Source organism: Eptatretus burgeri, chromosome 7 (assembly GCF_056783735.1).
Source record: "Eptatretus burgeri isolate ZD-2024b chromosome 7, Ebu_testis_v1, whole genome shotgun sequence".
Lineage (NCBI taxonomy): Eukaryota > Metazoa > Chordata > Myxini > Myxiniformes > Myxinidae > Eptatretus > Eptatretus burgeri.
The window spans coordinates 8,248,790-8,266,289 of record NC_140967.1 but is presented as its reverse complement, the minus strand read 5'-3'; the positions used below and the strand labels follow the sequence as shown (position 1 = coordinate 8,266,289).

Sequence of the window (17,500 nt, the reverse complement as noted above, 5' to 3'; positions counted from 1 at the left end):
AGGACGACAAGGACCCACTCATCAAAGCATTCCACAGATGTAAAAGGGATCGAGTACACTGCTCAAACCATCATGGCATATCCATCCTGTATTTTGCTGGAAAATCTCGAGCCCAAATCCTCCTGAATCAATTGAAAATCATCTCGGAACGCATTCTCCCTGAAAGTCAGCGTGGCTTCCGTCCTGGACGATCAAGCAATAATGTTATCGTCACTCCTAGGCAACTGCAAGAAAAAGCCATAGAACAACCTCGTGACTTATGTGTAGTATTTGTTGAGTTTTCAAAAGCATTCCACATGGTGGACAGGGACACCCTCTGGAATATCCTCAAGATCTATGGCTGGTCCAGACCATTTCGTAAAAATCATCAAAGAGTTCCACGATGGGGTGACTGACAGAGTCTTTGCGGCAGGCAATGTCACTCACTTATTTGACATATGCTCTACAGCGAAGCAGGGTTGTGTGTTAGCACACACACACACACACACACACACACACACACACACACACACACACACACACACACACACACACACACACACACACACACACACACACACACACACTCTGTTTACCATGTTCCAAACTGGAGTCCTCACCAGCATGTCACAGAATCTCAGCTCTGGAATCTATATCCGTACCAGAAATACTGCAAAACGATTCAGCCTTGCCAGACTGTGTGCCAACACCAAAATGCCTGAAGAAAATGTAAGCGAACTTCTGCTTGCTGGCAATTCAGCCCTAGTTGCCTATTCACCCAGGGATATCCAAGAAATCACAACTCGTTTTGCAACTGCGGCAAAACAATTTGGATTCCAAATTAACACCAGCAAAACTGAACTTCTCTTTCAGCCAACCTTTAGACATAACATTGATACTAATGTCCAATCTGAAGTCTTTGTCAATGGAGAAGCGCTCAGATGTGTTAACACCTTCGCATGGCCTGGGAGTACGGTATCATATGACCAATCACTTGATGCAGAGGTCGCACCACACATGCAGACAACGCCAAAAGCTTTTGGAAGCTTGTCCAAACATCTCTGGTCCCAGCACGGCATCATAACTACAACTTAGGACAATGTATATCGTGCTGTGGAGCTGACTGCACTTCTGGACTCAGTGGAAGCTGTGACTCTCTGCAGGTGCCGCATTAGTAAACATACCAGCTTGCAACTGAAACACCTGCGGCAGCTTCTGGGAATTAAGTGGCAAGATCGGGTCCACAACACCAAAGTTCAGCTGAGATGCCTAGTGTTGAGGCGTTCATTACATCTGCTCAACTTAGAGGGACAGGCCATGTCATTTGTATGCCAGAGCATTGCTCCATAAGATTTTATTTTTGGATGGAGATGCCATAAGGAGATGCCATAAGCAATGCCATAAGATGGAGTATTGCTCCATCCCCCAGGCAAACCTGGGGGACAAGCTACCTAGAAAAATGTTGGGGGATTTGGTAGGGGTCAGGGTAGGACGAGAGGTTAGCAGATGGCTTGGACTTAAAAGTCCCCCAGGCATTCCTTTCCTGTAGTAATTCTCTGCTGACTACTGCTGTAGGACCTGCTATCAACTGTAGTATATGAGAGTGCTACTCTCATTCACTATAGTTCCAACTGTAGCATTTTTCCTCAGCCATCGATGACGAAATACCAGATGGATAGGTGCATCACAGTAAGGATAGGGAAAGTGTACTTCTGAACATGCTTGAGCTGTAAGACCTGATAAGATATGGAAGAATATGGTAGAATACTGAGAGATCATTAACTCTTCTCTTATCGGAGAACTGCAGGCCTTGTATTGTGCCTCAGCACGAGTGCATTATACCAATGATGGTGAATGTTTTGATCTCTATAGGATGGAGGGGTATGAGATGGGATACAGAGTTTCATCCAATAAGGAAAGTCATTGGCCTGGAGCTCATTACAAATGCCTTGTAGGCCTTGAAACTCCTTGACAGCATTGAGTGTACACTCATTGTTTGAGCATTGCTTATGGTACATTTGCTAAATTTAAACTGAAAACAAACCTATAAGCTCTTGTTTATGTTTTTTAGCATGATGGTATTACCTCTTATAGTGGGAATGAGGTCTCGGCACTTTATATTTTGTGAAAGTCTTAAACGTTTGCCTTTACAAATATTTCAGAGCTAAACACATGACTGCTCCTAAAATGGCACCAAGAGACTCCCTCTCATACCCCACCCCCTCGCCCCCAACCTGAGAATAATGTCAAACAATGGTTGGAAATTGGATAAGTTTCAATGATGCAGGATCATGGGGGAGGGAGGAGGGACATTTTGAAACCTCGTGTTTTTTGTAGATGTTATGAAGAAGCACAATGATACATATTGTTTTGTGAATGTCTAGAATTCGATTAAATAGTCAAAACAAGTTATACGCGGTGTAATGACCAGACTCGTTTGTGTCATGTGTCCGCTCCAGTCTGGGAGGTCGGCAGTTCAAACCCTGGCCGAGTCGTACCAACGACTTCAAAATGGTCTGTGCTGCTTCCTTGCTTGAAGTTCAGCATTTAAAAGGATGGAGCACGGACAATCCACATTAATGTAGTAGATCGTAGAAAAATCGTGCAAATTATGATACAAGCATCAAATTTGGCATTTCTGTTCTGCAGTGATTTCTGATCAAATCTGCCTGATTGGCCATTTGAAAATCCAAATTTTGAAAAATTTGAAAACAGAAAAACTTCAAAAAAATTTGAAGTCACAGCTGGCTGAAATTCTTGAAGCGCAAGTGAACATCCCAGACAGAGAACCAAGGGGAGATGCAGTCATCATTGATGGATCAGCACTTATCAATGCCCTACCTCCACGCACTTCAAAGATATTTGATGGCTATGCTAAAGAAGACATCATCCCAAAGGTGGAATCCTATGGTGCCAGGTACGAGAGGGTGGACGTAGTGTTTGATGTGTACAAGAAGTCAAGTCTGAAGTCCGAGGCAAGGTCGAAAAGGGGGCAAGGAATCAGAAGAAGAATGACAGGAACCAGTAAGACCCCAAGTAACTGGAGAAGCTTTCTTCGAGATGACAGCAACAAGACTGAGCTGTTTCACTTCCTTGCGGAAAAGATGTGTGAAGCACAGACGACAAGCACAGTCATTGTCACAAAAGGAGAAGATGCCATTAGCAACACAAGGAAGTCACTGGATGCTGTGTCTCCATGTTGTCATGAAGAAGCTGACACTCGAATATTTGTACACACCAGGTATGCAACGACGGATGGTAGCAAGTCCATTATCATCAAGGCTAATGACATGGACGTACTAGTCATAGCAATATCTGTACTGCCATCCTTACAGGAACCCTGTCTTGAGAACATGTGGATTGCCTTTGGCCAAGGAGCCAAGGTGCGATGGATTCCAGTCCATGAGGTAGTTTCTACAATAGGGCCTGAGAAAGCTCGAGGGATCCCATACTTCCATGCGTTCACTGGATGTGACGTCGTGTCTGCCTTTCGCGGTAAAGGGAAGAAAACTGCATGGCAGACTTGGAACGTCTTTGATGATGTTTCTGAAACATTCACCAATCTCAGCCAGCATCCAACATTGATTCGTGATCTTGACTTTTTTGAATTTTTTTTTCTTAAAATTTTTCAAAATTTGGATTTTCAAATGGCCAATCAGGCAGATTTGATTAGAATCCCCTGGAGAACAAATGTGCCAAATTTTATGCTTGTATCATCATTTGCATGATTCCTCTCAAAAATTGCTGTTATCTGCCCCACTACATAGGTTGGCATCCATCTGGAGGAGGAAAGTCCTCCTTTGGAAATGTCCTGCTGAGTGTGGTGAGAAATGCGGTGACGTTGTTGTTTATGTAGCTGGTACTCAGAGAGCCACCGGAAGTGACGGCACTTCCCCCAAGCTCATTGGCTGTGTTTGTCTTGTCTAACAGTCGTGTGTGTGTGTGTGTGTGTGTGTGTGTGTGTGTGTGTGTGTGTGTGTGTGTGTGTATGTGCGCGCGTCAGCCCCATTACGAGCCTTAGATCCTGTAAAAAATAAAAAAAATAAAAAGTAAAGAGGATAACAACTGGTTTATTAATCAGAGAGAGTTCCCAAATGGTGGGACTTCTTGCGGCCTGTGACTCCGGAGCAGGATTTAACTGCTTGCTAATTATCTCACTTTTGTTACTGAAGTGATGAGGCCATGTCAGGAGGTTTATCATATTTTATGCTTGAGACAAACATTGATACGAGTAGTTGTTGCATCTGGTTGGACAGCTTGTTGCAGTGAAGGTATGCTTGCTGTTCGATTTGAAGTAACGGTTGCTCACAACGTATTAATTATCACAATTGGAAATGCATGCGATAAAAAGGATTTTAATTTGTCTAATAATGTCTCGCCACCCATGACTTTTAATTGTAGCAAATGTTTTGCCAAGGCCCAAACAAAACCTCGTCCGCTTTTCGTAATGAGGGCTTCCAGTCGTGAGGGATAATTGTTCCAAGTTCACATCGCAGGCTTCGTGAGGCATTAAAAGTCATGAGCTATTTAAATTAAAAAGATAAACTTACACACACACACACACACAAAAAAGAGTGTAAGTATATTGTAAATTCATGAAGAAGTAAAATTCATGTTTAACCGTCAACTAACCACATCCAATGATTTATTGTTTTTTTTTTTCACCTTGATAACAATGCACTTTGTGCCACCTTCCCGAACCCTAAAATATACCTCCCTCCCACTTTCTCCTCTCCCTAGCCAACAAATTATATTTTCGAGTCTACGCAAACGTAGCTTTGTGATCCTTGCGGAATAGAGCGAACCATAACGAGATTCAATTTGCAGAAGTGGGTTCGAACTCACGTGCTGGAGGGCTTGCAGAAAAAGCTTATATACCCCAAAAATGCCACAAATTATCTCTACAGTCAGAGGAAGTAATCCTAATAATGAGCTGCCGAAATCTTAAAATAATTCCTGCCTTGCTAAATGGGACAAAAGACGTATGAACGATACGTACCGTTTGCACGGATCATGATTCTAGGTAGTTTTCTTCTCACAATGGTCTTGAAACACTTTGCGTCTGCTAAATAAAGGTAGGCTGTCGAGTAAGGATGTGCAATTTTATTTTCACATTAATGTCGTTGGATTTTGGTAAATGGAGTAACGTTTGAGAGAGAACGTCTTACCTCGGACAATGTCGGTTTTGGTTGAGTAAACGACACAAGACGTCAGGGGAAGTAATTTTGTTTTTTGCAAGTTCTTGGTTTCAACATCAGTTGAATGAAGAACTAGTCTTGCTCGTAGAGGCCTATTGTCTATCTGCGTCGGTGGACAGATAGAACAATGGATGGAATTGAGAGAACGTCGATACAGGGATGCAAACCACCATGGGAAGCGAGGAGCGAGAAGGGTTAACAGCAAAAACGACAACTTCAACTCGTTTCCCACGGCGGTTGGCATACCTCAATCAACGTCCTGGTCCATCCATCCATTAGGACCATACTCTGTGCAGAGCGTTGGTGCCGCCGAAGCAGTCTCCTTGGCTATTGGGAACAATCCTGGTCGGGTCGCCACTCCGACACAGTATACCAGCATGCCGGCACTCATTTTGCCGACCTCGGAAGGATGACAGGCAGAGTCAACCCCACCTGGTGTTAATTCAACAGCTGAGCGGGATTTGAACTCAGGACCCTAGGATCCCAAGCCCACTACCCTAAGCATTAAGCCAACACCAGGCATACGTCCTGGTGATTTTGTCCAATGGACATCAATGGAGTGCGATAATATTGGTGTTTTTAACAATGTACATTTGGACCTTAATGAAGACATGTAAATCACGTTAAGGTTTTTGCAAGGAATGATGGGGGCATTTATTCACTGACTTATGGTCCTCGATTCCTGGTGTTGGCTTAATGGTTCGGGTGGTGGCCTTGGGATCATAGGGTCCTGAGTTCAAATCCTGCTCAGATGTTGAATTAATACCAGGTGGGGTTGACTCACCTTGTCATCCTTCTGAGGTTGGCAAAATGAGTACCAGCTTGCTGGGATGATTGAGCCATTTGATTATCCTGCATTGGACTGGTGACCCGTCCAGTATTGTGCCCAATAGCCCAGGAGCGCTGATGCTCTGGACAGAGTATGGTCCTGAAGGGTTTGGATTTTGGATTATGGACCTCTGGTAGTTTGCACCCACAGCTGCATTTGAGCCTGGGGAGGAACTGTTGAAATCGATCTGCATGACTTCTTCCTGACATCTTTATTGTTTGTTTCTTTCACATTTCCTTCTAATATTTTTTTTTCCCACAATTCTCTTTTCCTTCTAACTCTTGTTTTTTTCTTCTCTTTCATCTTTTTTTCCTCTCTATTTATCTCTTTTGTTTTCTATCTCTCCAAGGAGAATTAAATTCTTGCAGAAAATTTTCTGTAAGGCTCACTTGGCTGTGCCTCGATGGGTTTGAGGATTGTGGAGTAGCGGCTGAAACCCGAATCCTATCCAGGTTCCTCCTGATGACTCCATCTTTACTCTTTACTTCTTCGGGTTCTTTCTTGGTCTTCCTTTTGATTGCTTACTTATATGCTGCTTACCTAATGCATGTGTATGGGGGAAGCATTGGGATTATAAGGAATATAATCTGTAAAAGAAAGAGAAAGTGAATGGATGAGAGGAGAGAGGGAGGAGAGAGAGAGAGGAGAGAGGCTGAGACTGAGACTGAGACTGAGACTGAGACTTAGGGGAACGATTTCAGGATTGGGTTTACAAGTGACAGGAGGTTCGAGTGAAGTTTTGGAGATCGCATGGCCATATGTATGGTTCTCACAGGGTAAGGGAGAGATTAACAATTCTTCAAATATCTTCAAAGCTGGTTAATCGTTCCCAATGTTTTGAGCAATCATGGAGTACAAACATGTTTTCAAGAGAGGAAAGGAAATTGTTCAACGAACCCTTTGGTTTATCATTAATAAGACCTTGCTGTTATCTTACATACAATCTTGCTTTTATCTTGTATCGAACCTTTCCGACATCTTGCTGAACATGATTTGAGATCACAGTCATGAACCTGTCGGGAAGAATGACTCCATTGTGCATCTGCAAAATTGGGGTGAAATTCGTATTCTTGAAATGAATGTTCAGTGAATAAAGTGAGAGGAATACAAAAGGGATGTGCAAAGCATGTGGAACATTTTGAAGGCATTTTGCCGCAATGATACGGCCGCGTGTCACACGATGACAGCATTGGACCTGTGGATCGGATGCAAACAGGAATTTTGGGGCTGCAGGTTGTTACGAGTCTGCCTTGTAGCAGTTTCAGTCATAAATGGGGCTTTTTCAAAAACAAGTACCAGCAGGCTATCTGAGTAAGTGACAGGCTTAGCGGAGGACATCATTTTACCCCGCGACTCATCTGTGGACCTTGTAATCAGTAAATCATGCAAAGAGCCCCCCCTCCCAACCGTGATGGGTCTCCGAATGTTACACAACTACATACTGTAAACAACTAAAAGGAGAGCGAAGACCATTTTTACATGAAGCGTGACTTTTTTTGAAACGAGATCCAGCTCTTCTCGGTCTTCCATTGTCACTCGCCTTTGTTATCATGCCACTCTCTCAATTTGGATGACCGCACTTGTCTTGGGCAAAAAAAGGTCCGAGTGGAACGATATTTTCTTGATTAGAGTGCAGGTTCTATGGTTGATGGGAGGAATCCTGCTTTTGGCAGGTCATCTGTCGGGCGTTGGATGCCGACGAGACTCGATTCAACTTTGGAGATAACTTTGAGAAGGATAATAAGGTTTGCATTAAAGTGAAAGTTGCTCTAATGACGGAACACAAATTTGAGAGGTCGATTTTATGAGCGAAGGAATGGCAGACCGGCGGCATGAGAATCGTGAAAATCTGGAGGAGCTCCCGCAGCAGGAAAGCTGCACATTCAGATGGCTTGTCCAGACGCCAGGTGTTTCTGTCACAGCTGCCCGTTGATGAAATGTCACTTACTTGTCAGACTGACTAATTAATTTTGCACTAATTCATTTTTCATTCCCACCAGGGGAGGCCTTCATGCTGGCTCAATGGAAAAAAGCATTGTGTTTCGCCCCTGGGTTGAATAATTGATGGGTTCTAATTTCAACCCAAGCTAGCAGTGATTGAAAATTCCCGAAGCTTCCTGCACGTTCTGACTGTTTGTAGCATTGTCTGGCCAGAGGTGCATCCTTCTCTTGGCTGCTGAAGATCGAAAATAACAGACTCGGCCATCTCAGCTCTCTGGTTGTTTCCGGAACACAGTCGAGGTAGCAGAAGTTGGCACAACTGACGGCCACCTTGTTTTCCTTTTGGCCTGATTGGTTCTTTGATAGTTGTTGTCCCAAGTTAGCATCTGGTGATGACATTTCCAATCAGTTCGGTTGCATCATATCCCCATCAAGGAAGACCCTTGTGTTTTCACCTCAACATGGGCAGTTGTATGCTTGGTGTTGGTTTAATGGTGATGGTGGTGGGCTTGGGATCCGAGGGTCCTGAGTTCAAATCCTGCTTGGCTGTTGAATTATTACCAGGTGGGGTTGATTCAGCCTGTCATTCTTCCGAGGTCAGCAACACGAGTACCAGCTTGCTGGGATGATTGAGCAATTTGAGTATCCTGCGTCGGAGTGGCGACCCTTCCAGGATTGTGCCCAATAGCCCAGGAGACTGCTTCGCTGCTTCGGCAGCACTGACGCTCTGTACACATTGTGGTCCCAATTGATGGATTGATGGATGGATGGGCAGTGGTGATACCCCCAGACTCTTTGGCAACCTGTCATGTCATTACCTTTAGAGCTTGTAAGGTTGGAGTAGTAACACTTTGAAGACACTAAGTAAGTACTTTACAATGTAAGGTATGACATTTCATTGTGCAATATTTGCAACCACAACAGTTCAAGGTTCCTCTTTGAACAGTGTAATATAAAGCATCGTAGTGGCAGGTGTATATCCCAATTTTGTAAGGTTTGAATCCTAACACCTAGCAATGTAAGGTTCTAACAGTGTCCGGATGTAAAGGTGAAACCTCTGCTGTAATATTCAGAAAAATTTGCACAAAAAAAAAACAATTACCCCACCTCCCCCCCCCCCACACCCTCCTCATTTCCTCCAAATAAACTTAAGATCACTGACACTCTGCCGAGGTTCTCTCTCCTTGGATGATTGGCCGTGGGTCAGCACGAGCTGAAAGTTTGGGAATGCCTACAAACACTCACCAATTATTGTCTAATCTTACCAGGGGCTCCAGCGAGCAATGATATACACTTTCTCAGCAGCAAAAATTGCTTTTCAAATTGTATTTTCATTTTCGGCAACTAATGCTAGCAGCACCTGAATGACGGTATAAATTTTGTGATAAGCAGCAACGAAGCCATCGCGCTGACGTGCAATTTATTTTGGGTAATGTTATGTGGTCATAGAATGAACCCGTGTTATTAATATGAGCGCGCAGGGGTATCGAGGGTGTATGGATGCTCTTCAGTGAAGAAAAGGCGATGCCTTATTCCAGCTTGTGTATTATATCCCCCTCGCTCTGTGGGTTCGTTTTAGTACCTTCATAAAGCATGCACCTGTGCCCGTGCTGATGGTTTCGGTGCAGATAAAATAAAGAAATACTGCGCGTATCAATGCATTATTATAGGAGTCGCACCAGATTCTGATGCCGTGTACTTTATTCGTATCGATCGCAAATCAGGTGGAATGACAATTGAGGAGGCGCAGGCCTTGAGATATGACTTTTACAATTACCTATTGAATTTTCACTCGAATCGGTTTTCTTCTTTGCAATTAATTGAATTTCACTAATCACAGACATTTCTCAATGTTATATTCTAATTTTCATGTCCATTTTTCTTATTTTTGTGTTCACCTGAGTCGTATTGTTCCAGGGGAAGGTTTGTTTTGAGCCTTGGACATCCTGAACGACTTATCATTGTGATTTGACAGACAAATTCCGGATTTGTCATAGTTTTTAAAATATGGCGTCTTATTACAATAGTGTCAAGATTATTATTGCCTTGTAAAATGTTTGACTAATTCTCGATGCAGGCTGAACTGCCTGGTTTCATTCATTGCCTGCGGTGATATCCTGCTGCTGAGATTCTCAAGAAGTGATAACCGCCCCCAATCCGATGCTCGAGCGAAGACTGTATTTTAATGGAGAACCCGTGACGTCGAGCAGATCCCACACTCAAGTACAGACCCCAAGTTACAGGAATTCACGCTCCAGGACAGACGCACTACCAAACGGACCCCGTTCTCCAACATTGACTTGGTCTCGCACAGACCACATGGTCTCGCTTGCACAAATCCTCTGATGGAGGAAATCCTCACATACCCAACGAACAAATCTTATTTTTTTCCCAATTTCTTTAGTCCTAATCCGGAATCACGGAGCTAAACAACATGCTGCAGAGGGACCTGCTGGGCATTGAGGAAGCCGCTTCCAAATGCCGGTTTTCTCTCTCATGTGGCTGGCAAAGCGGGCACGGCACAGCACATAGCTGCGGGGCTCTGCACACGGGGACGTGATTAATTACGAGGCAGGCTCGATGCTGCGGGAGATTAATTGCAGGACTCGGAGCAGAGAGGCACGGATGGGACCCACCGCACGGACGGCCATGCGCGAGCCGCACGTCCCGACCGGTTCCGCGCTTTGTTCTGCGGGGCAACGCTAATTCCAGGGCCGATTGTCAATGCTCATGGGCCAAATGTGGGTTGAAGCAAGTGGAACATGTCACCCACATCACCCTCCTCCTTCGACATGAAAATCTAGAACAACAAACAGGGAACATCTGTCACCTTTAGGCCTTTGATGTCTGGCTCTGGAGCCATCAATCATTTGGAACAGACCTCTCAGAGATATTTTGGCCTCTTTACTTCTGGCATTATGCATCAAAGCGAAGGTTTCACTTGACCATCCTGCAATTGAAAAATGAATCCTATGTTTTCGATGGTAACCATCTCAAAACAGTTATGTTGGTCCCATATTGAAAGTCTGGACGTAACAATCTGGAAATGACACGTGCAATGCTTTTTGCAGAAAGGAGGACAATTGCTAACGATGTTTCTTTATTCTTCCCTAATGCTGGAATGGCTTGTGAATGATGTCTGACAGTGTTTATACAACAATCCAGATCAATTCATTTGTCACGGACATAAAGGTGGAGAATTTTGGAGACGTTATCCTTCAGAGGAGATAAATATTCAGCAATCATATTGCATTTATCGTTTACTGGTGTTACTATTTTTATTGAAAATAATTCTATCATTATAATCTGAACTGTGGAGCCTGGATTCAAATATCGACTCAGCTATAAACTGTCCTGGTGTTTCGCAGGCAGGGCGATTCATCAATGAATGTGCTGTCCCTCGGACGGACGGTAAACGGATGTCTCGTCTGCCGACATTAGTCGGTGGACATTAAATATCCCATGTTGTCCTTCGCGAAGAGTAGGTGAGCTATCGCCGGCACCAAGAACAAATGACAAATTCCTACTCTAACCTCCAGAGGGCGTTGCATCAGCGTCACAGCAGCGCGTTCAGCCATTGATGCTGCTTGCAGCCGTGTGCTGCATATGAAAAGGAAGAACAAGAATAAATGCTCAAGGGAGCAGAAGAAGAGCATAGCATACAGTGTGACTGTTGTTTATATTGAGCTACAACTTATTGTCAGATATTATAGTTCACAGAGAATATTACGAATGCAAACAATGACGAAACTACAATGGATTAAATCAACAGAATGTTGATTGAGGTGTGCTAACTGTCGTGGGAAGCAAGGAGAACCTGTCGCTTCAGGTGTTAACCCTTCATCTGAACAAAAGAGGGTGAACGCACGAAACATAAGGTTCTCCTTCCCATTGTGGTTGGCATACCTCGAGCAACGTCTTGTTGATTTAATCCATTGTTCTATATCTGCCTGCCGATGCAGATCAACACCACGCATCATGATCAAGATTAGTTTTTCATTCTGCAATGACAAAACTGTAATGATTGATTGAATAATTTATTTTAAAGCTCGTTCTTTTGGCATGTGGAACTGGACACACCAAACCAGTGTGATGCCAACTTTCCTATGCATTACTTGCACCATCCATACAATGGAATAGTTTGGACAAAAGGTGCATTTTCCTCTTAATGTAATTGAAAAAGCAAATGCGACAGAAACAAATGGAGACAGAAGTAATGATGTGCATGGATATATATGTGTTTTTATGCTGACTTGATACCAGAGAGGTAATCACACTTTCCTCTGAGCTGTCTAGCCTGGGTATGAATCCCGACCCAGCTAAAAGCTCTCATCTTGGTGTCTCGCAGGTAGGGCGATACATCGATGTGTGTGCCATCCCTCGGATGGACGTTAAACGTGACGTCTGTTCTGCCAGCATGAGGTGGTGGACATTAAAGATCCCACAGTGTCCTTTTGCTAAGAGTCGGTGAGTTTACTCATGACCCTGAACCAGCACCCTGAACAAATTATAAATTCATGCCATGACTGGCACTGAGAAGACAATGGCAAACCACTCATTATAATCCTTGCTGTAAGGCTGCTTTGGCAGCACAGAGTACAGAGTTTACTTTCGACTGGACTATCAGATTATATCTATGTATATATATATATATATATATATATATATATATATATATATATATATATATATATATATATATATATATATATATATATATATATATACACACACACATCACTTATTGGCAAATCTTCACTGATGTTAGGATGATGAAACTGATGATGAAACAGGTCCGGCAGCTGAGGGGGTGTATATCATTGGGATTGTCATGTGTGTACTTTGTGTGAATGGCTTTATAGTTGCTGAGGAACTCTGGGAAGGATTCGAAACAGCGTTAACACTTACCTTGTTTAAGTCTTCTTGGGTGGCTTTATGCAGTTACTTGGGCTAGAGGAGTGTGGGAGGGGTCAATCATTTATATAATCTTAGCCACTTGGGTGTAGTCGATGAGGTGAGAGCTGATTGGCTCTTCCCTCCATTCAACGGTGAGAGATGTGGGTGGGTCTTTCTCTTTGTATATATCTTCTAATATATCAAGCTCTTTCTAACCACTGACTGACTGACTGACTCACTCACTTACTAACTCATTGACTGATATTAAAGATCGGTACCTTCTGGGTGACGTAGAAAGCTGAAATTTTGTGTGCCGATGGACATCGAAGCTGATACACCAGGAAAAATCGTAGAACTGTCGGAAAGCATCTGAAAATGAAAATATGAATTTATGAGAAAAATTAGTGAATGAAAAATCAAATGTAGGTGAGCAACCCGAGTCAATGGGGAAGCATGGTTCATATGCTTACACAATGTGTAAGCATACCCTGCGAGTATATTATATATATATATATATATATATATATATATATATATATATATATATATATATATACATATATATTGTGTATATTGTATATACAATGCTGTCACAAACTGGTCTTCAACTATTTCTCACTTTGTCTGGCATTCCCACTGCTTTCCCTCCTCTAACTTTTTCACTTTCCCCCCCAAATTGAACAGTGCACTGCCACACTAATTTATTTTATCGACCTCTTGCATTCCATTTAATTTCCCTTTTAGTAAGTGCTTGGTCTCCAGAGTTAAGCAGAGCCTGCCTGTTTTAGGATATTTCAGTGCAGAGAACCAAGGCTTATTGGCAAGCACAACTATGACATCATAGACTTTCCACTTGCTACATGGAACATCATGGAGCAGTTATTTTTGGCACTGATGGCTGGATGGATGGTTGGCAGGCAAATGTAATCTGCACAGTTGCCCGAGATAGAGCTTTCGGTTATGTCAGTGAACAACATTGTGTCCAAGTTGGCATTAAGCAAATGTAAAAGTCATGTGAGCCTTGCATTACGCTGGCAACGTTGGGAACCTGGCAGGTTCTGTGTGGCTAAAAGGGTTTAGGAAAATTGACATCATTATTGTGATAGATAATGTTTCGCAGCAAATATATCTCTGTAAGACGTTGCATTTGCAAAGTGAAAGCATTGAAAAAAACCTTCGCGAGTATGTGTTATGATCATCAATCAAATGTATGCATTGCAATGACATTACAATTAGCTTTATTGATTTCTGTTAATCACACCTGCTTGTTATTGAATTATCAGCTTCACAAACACAGGCTGGGCATTGCAGTTGGCCTGCTATGATAATTTGCTTAGCGTACGTGAAACAAAGTGGCATTTAGACATTAACGCTGGATTGTCATCAACAAATTTGATGCAGTGAGGTGGAAAATTGATCAACAGGAATACGGTTATTCTGGAACTTTATCAGATCACTGAGATCGTCTGAGGATGCATCATTAGTGGATTAATATGTTTAACTAATAATGTTCATAAACATGACATGTTTTACTGCCAAGCCAATTCATCCTAACACAGCATGCGACGATATTTCAAATCTTCATTGCCACAGGGCACCTGCTTTTAAAATGCAATGCGTCACAAACTTTTTGTCCTCAAACAAGGTACAATAGCAAAGATAGTACAGGTGTTATGAGGGTCAACTTTGATAAGGACTTGAAGTCAATTGTTTCGCATCTTCAGGAAAAAGCCTCCCAATCATTGGTTCACGAAAAAGTAAGTGACCACTATATTCGTTATTGGTGTGTGTCTGTCTGTCTGTCTGTCTGTCTGTCTGTCTGTCCCGATCATAGCTCCGTGGGTTTTGATCCAATCCTGATAAAATTTTGGTGGGAGGTTTATATCATGATCTAGTTGTGTTTTCCTGAGAATGGTCCTGGTGTGCCCATTATGGGTGGAGCCACGCCCAAAAAACATGTGTTTTTAGGGGGTAGCCGATTTCAATTTGCATCTTCTCCGAGGGGGTTTGTCGAATCTGGCAGGGGTTTCGGTATTTGGTTAGCCCAATGGCACCTGCATAGCCCCACGGAGCTCGATTTTTCATTTTCGTCCCAAGGTCAAGGTCACAAGGTCACAAACTTAGAAAATTGTGAATTTTGACATAAAATTCATACGACCGCCCAAACTTTGAGAGCTAGGATGACAATATTTTTTATGCATAATCTTGAGGTCAATCCCCACCTAAAGTCTTGAAACCATTTTGCTCTCTCTCGAACACCTTGCCCGTGGCGCCCCCTTCAAGTTTGTTTTTACGCTGATTTCATCAAAGTATGGATAATCCGAGGAGTGCAAAATGCCATATAGCCTATATGACGTTATATTGTTCCTGGAATGTTCCAGAGGAAGTTTTGCACCAAAGGTCATAATCCTTGACCTTTGACTTTTAAAGTTCACAAAGGTCAAATTTTCAAAGTGGTGGGAATCAAACCGGGTTTTCGACCTTATTCGACGAACTAACTCCAATAAGCTATAGCACGTATCCTGTTTCCTTATTTTAATGTCCACAACATTGTTTTGTGACATTTAAAGGTTATGCAAAGGTCAAATTTTGAAAGTTGTTGAACGAAACCGGGTTTTCGACATTTTGCAGCTCATAACCCGTCACCCGTACCACATCATGTTGGTCATTTTTATAACTTGGTCAAAAATTATCACATTGTCTCATCCTTGACTTCTGAAACAATCTACATCGTCAAATACCGCTCGTGAACCATTGCCGTCTCCAGACTTGTGTTCATTTACATCCACTGCCGACTCGATCATCTCAACTGCGATATTGCCAACCAAACTACTTGAACCACAGTTAGTTCAGTGGAGAGCATTAGAACAAAGTATTGCATAAATACCTGGAGTGTGAGAAACTTTGAGTCTTCCACAGTATGAATTGTTGTCCTGATGTTCTCTTTTCACAGGGTTTAGTTCCTTGTCAGTCACTTCCATTTATTTATCGCCAAAGGAAGAGGTTTTCTTTGCAGTTAACGAAGCTCAGGCATCCATGTTTACTTTGCTGAGAATATTTTAGGAGGAATTGCACAACCACCTGAAAACTTGTAGATTCGCCAATTAAGTGCATTGATAGAAAGTGTTGTCGTTGTAACATTTAGGAGTTATATTATTGTCAAAATGAGACTTAAGAGTGCAAGAAACAGCATTAAACTGGAGTTGCTAACACCGTACGATGAAATGAAATCAGTTCATTCTGAAGCCTCTCGTTCACAGAAAGCTCTTAATTATGGTCATAAGAGCAGAAAGAGCTCTTAATAAAATAACAGAAAGCTATTACAATATTTAAAGCTGTAAACTATTACAGGCCCATCCCAGCCAAACGTCGTACATTTTAAAAAAATAAAACAGTTAAAAAACAAACAGAACAAGTTCAAATGAGCTAAGATCCTCGTCCTCTTAATGATGACGTCATAAAAACGAATATGACTTCATTGTGATGTATCAGGTTTGTGATAAATTATCTGTGCTAATGCCTGGCTTGATTCCCGCAAACAAAATTCAAACAGCTTGCCTAGTTTCGGAGATAATGGTATAGGCGATTTCCATTCGCGGCGATATTATGACGTCAACTTTTTTTCTCGGAAGAATTTCCAAAATCGGAGATGGTTACTGCCTGTGCGTGGGTTTTCTGCATATACATGGCAAGTTTCACGAAGATCCGATGAAAACTCTGGGTTGTGAAACAAAAATGTCAAAAAATAGGAATGACATCATAAAAATTGATATCACGTCATAGTGATGTATCATATGTGCGGTAATTAATCTCTGCTAATGCCCTGTTCGATTCCCGCAAACAGAATTCAATAAGCTTGCCTAGTTTCGGAGATAATTTTTTAGGCGATTGCCATTAGCGGAGATATTTTGACGTCATAACTTTTTTTCTAGGAGGAATTTTCAAAATCGGAGATGGTTACTGTATGTGCAGGGTATTTTTACATATATATGCCAAGTTTCAGGAAATTCGATGAAAACTGTAGGCTGTGAAACAAAAAAGTCCACAAGAAGAAGATGAAGAACAACAACGTGAGTAAGACTTAGAGATCCTCCACGAGGATCTAAAAACAGGCCTTACTAAAAGTCTTACATTTTGAAGTTTTTGGCCTTGGTAATACAGGCCTAACTAAAAGTATTCCATTTTAAGATTTATTTTTGCCTTGTTAGTACAGGCCTAACTTAAAGTATGAAACATTTCAAAATTAATTTTTGCCTTGCTGACCTAAAAGGTATAAAATATTTTATAGTATATTTTTGCCTTGTTGATACAAGCTGACCTAAAAGTATGATATCTTACAAAGTTGTTTTTTTTTTTTTTGCCTTGGTAATACAGACCTAACTAAAAGTATCACATTAAAAAACAAACTCCCTTGTTAATACAAGCCTACGAAAAAGTCCAACATTTTAAAGATTGTTTTTGCATTGTTGGTGCAGGCCTAAAGCAAAAGTAATGCATTTTGTCATTTATTTTTGCCTTGCTGCTGATACACCAAAGACAGAAACAGCAGGTGTATCTTGTTTGACCACACATTTTCCCCTTTTGCCAGAACGTGTTTCTTGCATAACTACATTATGTTCTGAGGGTCAAGGTACTTGTATATTGCTTTGATAACGTT

General features: G+C 42.1%; 1 protein-coding gene and 1 long non-coding RNA gene across 3 annotated transcripts in view; one reads left to right on the top strand and one right to left on the bottom strand.

The window, feature by feature from the left end:
* The window catches only part of ESRRG (estrogen related receptor gamma), a 461,392-nt gene that overhangs the window by 89,907 nt on the left and 353,985 nt on the right, over nt 1-17,500 (top strand). The gene's annotated exons all lie outside the window — the stretch shown is intronic.
* LOC147022626 (uncharacterized) overlaps nt 1-17,500 on the bottom strand; it is a 52,722-nt gene that overhangs the window by 10,073 nt on the left and 25,149 nt on the right. Inside the window, exon 2 of the long non-coding RNA XR_015059820.1 lies at nt 13,122-13,212. This is a non-coding gene — a long non-coding RNA (uncharacterized LOC147022626). The remainder of the gene's footprint in view (nt 1-13,121; nt 13,213-17,500) is intronic.